The sequence below is a fragment of the Panthera onca genome, chromosome C1, assembly GCF_046562875.1.
Source record: "Panthera onca isolate mPanOnc1 chromosome C1, mPanOnc1 haplotype 2, whole genome shotgun sequence".
NCBI lineage: Eukaryota > Metazoa > Chordata > Mammalia > Carnivora > Felidae > Panthera > Panthera onca.
This window is the reverse complement of record NC_138346.1, coordinates 172449493-172455492: the sequence shown is the minus strand read 5'-3', so window position 1 is coordinate 172455492 and position 6000 is coordinate 172449493. Positions and strand designations below refer to the sequence as shown.

The 6000-nt window shown below is 36.0% G+C and overlaps 1 long non-coding RNA gene across 1 annotated transcript in view; it reads right to left on the bottom strand.

Moving 5' to 3' along the window:
- Positions 1 to 3898: 3898 nt before the first annotated feature.
- The window catches only part of LOC144617088 (uncharacterized), a 147527-nt gene continuing 145425 nt past the window's right edge, over positions 3899 to 6000 (bottom strand). Inside the window, exons 3-4 of the long non-coding RNA XR_013557107.2 lie at positions 4548 to 4674; positions 3899 to 4339 (exon numbers count right to left, since the gene is read on the bottom strand). This is a non-coding gene — a long non-coding RNA (uncharacterized LOC144617088). The remainder of the gene's footprint in view (positions 4340 to 4547; positions 4675 to 6000) is intronic.

The following is a 6000-nucleotide window of genomic DNA, read 5'->3' as shown; positions in this document are numbered from 1 at the left end:
GATGGACATAAAATAGGCCAACAGGAAAACAAAATTCCCAAGCACTAGACTCAAACTCAGCCATACAGATAATTATACTGAGGGTAAAAATACTAAACATTAAAAAGAGATGGTCAGTTTGGATAGAAAAAAAGACCCAAATATTTGCTTCCTTTAAATCATAGATCAGTTGAAAATTAAACGGCAGGGAACAATATACATTACAAGCATTATAGGTAAAATGGTTGATGTGGCTATATTAATGTCAGGCCAAGTTAACTGCAAGAGAGAATACTCTCAGAGAAAAAAGGGGGGCATTCATAATAATAAATAATCTATCAAGAAGACATATTCTAAATGTGTATTCGTCTAATAAGAGTTTTAAAATTCATGAAAAACTGATAGAATGAAAGAGAATAGAAAAGCTCCACTTATGACTGGTGATTTTCAAAACCCTCTCTCAATAATTTATAATAAATTGGAAGAATAAATTTGAGGGAACATCAGCTAAGATGTCAAAGATCTAAACAATATTATCAACCAACTTGTCCTCATGGACATGTTTAGAACATTATAGTAATTTCTTGGTGAATGTTAAGTGTATACTTAAAAAGAATATATATAAAACTAGTCTCAAATCTTACGGTCATTCTCTTTATTCAAATACCTTATCACATATATTAAATGATAAATAATTAGCCATGTGACTTCACTTATATATGGAATTTAAGAAAAAAATAAATGAGCAAGGGGGGAAAAAGAGAGAAGCAAACCAAGAAACAGACTCTTAACCTTAGAGAACAAACTGATGGTTTCCAGAATGGAGGGAGAGGGGAGAATGGGTGAAGGGATTAAAGATTGCACTGGATGTTGTATGGCAGTGTTGAGTCACTATATTGCATACCTGAAATGAGTATTACATTGTACGTTAACTGGAATTAAATTAAAAATTAGCAGTAAGATATCTTAATTAAAAACATTTGTAAATTAAACAATTGATAAGTAATCCATAAGTCAAAACATCACAAGATAAAATAGAAAATATTTTTGAATGAATGAAAATTAAAACATACCAATTTTTGGAGCAAGTAGACGTCTTATACTCTATTGGTGAGTATATACATACAATCACAGAGTTAAATGCACAAGACCTAATGCAATAATTATGCTCCTAGTTATTTAACCAAGATAAATGAAAATAGGGCCTCTTATGAAGTTGTATCCAAGAATATTCATAAGTCTTATCCCTGATAGCTATAAATTTGTAAACCATCAACATGACCATTAACAAAACTATGTTATAGGAGGAGTATTCTAGGAAGATGGCAGAATAAGAAGGTCGAGGACTCTGCCTTCCCCCCTAAACAATAACTGTACTAGAAGAAATGATGTAACTATTTGGGGACTTTGTAGTCTATTGAAGGCTTGTAACTTCCAGGAAAAGGCTTGAGCCAGTAAATTGTGATTAATTTCAGCCAAATTCAGCTCTTGGCTCAGCAGCAGTGCTCCAGCCCTGTAGCAGGCAATGTACATATTCCAGGAGTACATTGCATGCAACCTGTGGGAGCCAGGGCGGGCAAGAAGGATCACATCCTCCAAAAATCAGGGATCTATGTACTGATCATGGAGGTTCAGACACAGAAACAGGATATAAGGGGAGAAGGTTGCCAAAATGTCTGCCTAAGAACAAAGCAAAATTTGTCTTGATTTCAAAACTAGTAATGCAAACAGTGTGATAGTGGTATAAAAGCCAATGGAAAAGAAAGGAGAGCCTAGAAATAAATAACTTTTGACAAAGGTGCCAAGGCCCATTTAACGGGGGAAAGGATGGTCTCTAATAAATGGTGCTAGGAAAATTAGGTATTCACAATAAAAGGATGAAGTTGGATCCTTACCTAGCATCATATATAAAAATTAACTCAAAATCCAGCAATTCTTAGAAGACAACAGGGCAAAGCTTCATGACCAGTAATTATTTCTATATGACACCAAAAGCACAGATAACAAAAGAAAATTTGGATTCTTGGAAATTATGTGCAACAATGGACACTACCAACAGTGAACAGATAACATATAGAATAGGATCAACTGTTTACAACTAATCTATCCAAGAAGGGATTAATATCCAGAATACATAGAAATCTTAAAAACAACCCAATTTAAAAATGGGCAAAGGAATAGACATTGCTCCAAAGAAAGTGTAGGGATGGCCACTAAGCACATGAAGATAGTCAACATCACTAATCATCAGGACAAAGCAAATCAAAACTTTGATGAAATACCATTTCATACCCATTAGAATGGATACTGTCAAAGAAACTGAAAACAAATGTTGGAAGGATGTGGAGAAATTAGAACCCTAGTGCACTTTCAGTGGGAATGTAAAATGGTACAGCCCCTGTGGAAAAAAATTCAGCATTTTTACTTCTGTGTATATACTCAAAAGAAGTAAAATCAGTGTCTAGGTTTAGATGAGGTCAGGTGGGTGGTGACTTCATGATGGAATTTATGCCCTTATATGAAGAGGAGGAGACAAGACTTTGTCCCTGCACATGTAATAAGGAAAGGTCATGTGAGCTTATAGCATGCAAGGAAGAGGTTCCCAAGCACCTTGATTTCAGACTTTCCCACGTCTAGCACTGTGAAAAATAAACTTCCATTGTTTAAACCACCCAGTTTGTGGTATTTTGTTGCAGCAACCCAAGCTAAGGTACCCATATTCATAGCAGTATTATTCACAATAGCTAAAATGTGGAAGAAACCCAAGTGTCCATTTGACAGAGAAGCAAAATGTGGTATATATGTACAATGAAATATTACTCAGCCTTGAAAAGAAAATTCTGGAATATACTACAATAGGCTAAACCTGGAGGACATAGTGCCAAGTGAAACAAGTCAGTCACAAAAAGACAAACTAGGATTAAATTTTAAGGAGGTACCTAGATTAGTCAAAATCATTGAGACAGAAGGTGGTTTCAGGAGATGGGAGAGGGGGAACTGGGAGTTATTATTTAATGGGTACAGAGCTTCAGTTTTACAAGATGAAAAGCAATCTGGAGATGGAGGGTAGTGATGGTTACACTACAATATGAATGTACTTAACACTACTGAACTTTGTATTTAATGGTTATGATGGTAAATTTTGTTGGGTGTATTTACCACAATAAAAAATTGAAAAAGAAAACCTATATACTGTACCTTAATGGAATATTACTTTACATCTTTTTTTTTTTTTAAATTTTTTTTTCCAACGTTTTTTTATTTATTTTTGGGACAGAGAGAGACAGAGCATGAACGGGGGAGGGGCAGAGAGAGAGGGAGACACAGAGTTGGAAACAGGCTCCAGGCTCCGAGCCATCAGCCCAGAGCCTGACGCGGGGCTCGAACTCACGGACCGCGAGATCGTGACCTGGCTGAAGTCGGACGCTTAACCGACTGCGCCACCCAGGCGCCCCTTACTTTACATCTTCTAGGACTGCCTGATCACCAGTTCCTGATCAGCACTCTTTCCAGTTTGGAGGCATATAGTGTTAATTCTTGGGATTGAATCTGCTCAGCTTCTGTCTTCAGTACTGCTCCTAATGTCTGGGTGCAGGTAAGAAGCCATACCAGTTAGCCTGCTGTGGTGAATCCTCTGTATCGTCCCTTGCCCACCACTTTTTTTTTTTAAGTAGGCTTCACACCCAGTGCAGGGCTTGAACTCACAACCCTGAGATCAAGACCTGAGCTGATATCAAGAGTCACATGTTTAACTGAAGGAGCCACCCAGGCACCCGTCCCACCACCTTTTGATTTGTATTTTCTTCTTCGTATTATTGCTTGCTGCTGACTTATTAGGCATTACATATTAAACATTCTTATTTAATTTAAAATATTCTTGAATTAAAATCACATTCCTGTTGGCTCCCTTCCTCAGGTGTTTTAAAGTCATGTATATTGTGATTTTTTTTTTTTTTAGGTCTTTAGGTAGGCACTTAATAGTAGGAAAACACTTTGTTTAGATTCTTAGGTACAAACTGTGGTTCCTCAAGTATGTGATCTAGGCAAGTCTCTTAACTTCTCTGAATTTTGGTTTTTCATAAGCAATAAAGAAATATCTGGTTTTTTTTTTTTTCCACCTGTAAATGAAACTGCTTTGTCGATTCTCAAACATACACATACAGGAATTGTGATAATGATAATATGGTAATGATAATGATGATGAGATGTTTTTCAGTAACAGGGAGGTGAAAAAGCTCAAGGGATAACATCAAATTGCCCCTGACTTATCGACATTTATGGTGTCGATCAAGATGCCCCTCCATGAAAATCCATGGGGTCTCCAGTGTTGAGGGACTTCCTCTCTTCATAGGGGCAAGGCCTAGTAAGACATAATAAACCAGTGAGAAACTCAAGATGCCTGCATTTGCAAAAAGCAAAGCCACAGTTCATTTTCAATTAAATTATTCTCAGTCATATGCAATTACCAAATGCAATTAGGCCATTCATTATAGAGAGAAGAAAAATGCAGCATCACTTCTGTTATTTTTAGTGACGGTGAAGCAAGTGAATGCAAAGCACCGTGTTACCTTTCTCCTAGTTTTTGTTTCTGTGATGAAAAGAAACGTTGCTCTCTTTCAGGCAGATTATATATTCCCAAGTTTCTAGGCTTGGAGTAGAGTTCCATCCATTTTCCATGACAAAGTCTGGAATAGTCTATAAAATATAGAAGGCGATCTTCTTAAAAATTTAAGACTAGGTATTTTTTTAATAACATGGTTAAATTAAAAAAAACAGTGGTTATAGGTCAACTTTCTAAAATACTATAGGAGATAAAATTATCCACTTAGACTTATGAGACCCAAGACATGAACTCTCTCCTTACTAACTTCAGCAAACTTCAGTTCTCCCATCTATAAAATGGAAATCTAATAGAACCCATCACTTAGGGTTATTGTGAGTATCCACTGTGTTAATATAGCTGAATAAGTTAACAAGAGCATGGTGCCTAATAAGCATCCAGTCAGTGATATTGATGATAATGAGATAGTAATGATGGTGTTTAGGCTTCATTTACTTTTCTACTCATTCATTCTGTGAACATCTTATTGAGTGATTTCATTGTGTCAAGCATGAGGTTAGACCTTGAGCAAGTAATTGAATTATTCATCCTTTTCTCTCAACCTACTACTACATCCAAGGTACATCAGTTCTAATCCTAAATATTTTAAGATTTTATTCCTCCCCTCTTAAATCCCTACCATAAACCCTCATTCTTTGTTTTGTATCTTTCCAATATGCCTTCCATTCTGATAAAAAAGAGACCATAATAAAACTTAGTCTGTCAGTCTCTGACTTCTATTTTCTATTTCTCTAGCTCATCTAGGATAAAGCACAAACTCTTAATATGACATCTATATCTGTTCAGGGTCTAGCTGCTGACTCTCCAGTCTAATTTCTGACCACATTTTCTTATATATACCCTATCCTGTGGGTTCTACTGAAATATTTAAACCTCATTTCCCAATATAGTACTTTTGCCTGGAAAGCCCTTCCTTCAGCACAGTTTTCATACTGACTTTGTCTCCTGTGTGCCCTCTCCAGCATGCTGCTCTGACCTGAGCATGGATCACTTTGTATTGGGTCTGTTTACTTTTAAGCATTCTCCCACTAGAGTGCAAATCATTTGAAGCCTGATGCAGAGAAGATGACAAAGCTTTGTTGAGTGAATAAGTAAAAAAGTGAACAAAATATAGTCTTTGTCCATGTAGAATTTATAATATAGTATCTAGTGTCTGTGTGCAATGTATTGTTATATATGAGTCTACTATATATAGTAGACTTCAAATAGAGAACATATTTTGGAAAAGCTACTATTATACACCTTAATGCTGTATAAATTTATGTCAATTTTATCTCAAACTGGGGAATAAAAGAAAAGCTGGTCTCATTTATGTCACTTTGAGACTAGACTAAAACTAGAAACTCTCTGGTTCATGACCATAGTTTCTGATACTTCTGTCAACCTGGCTTTGAGTCTTT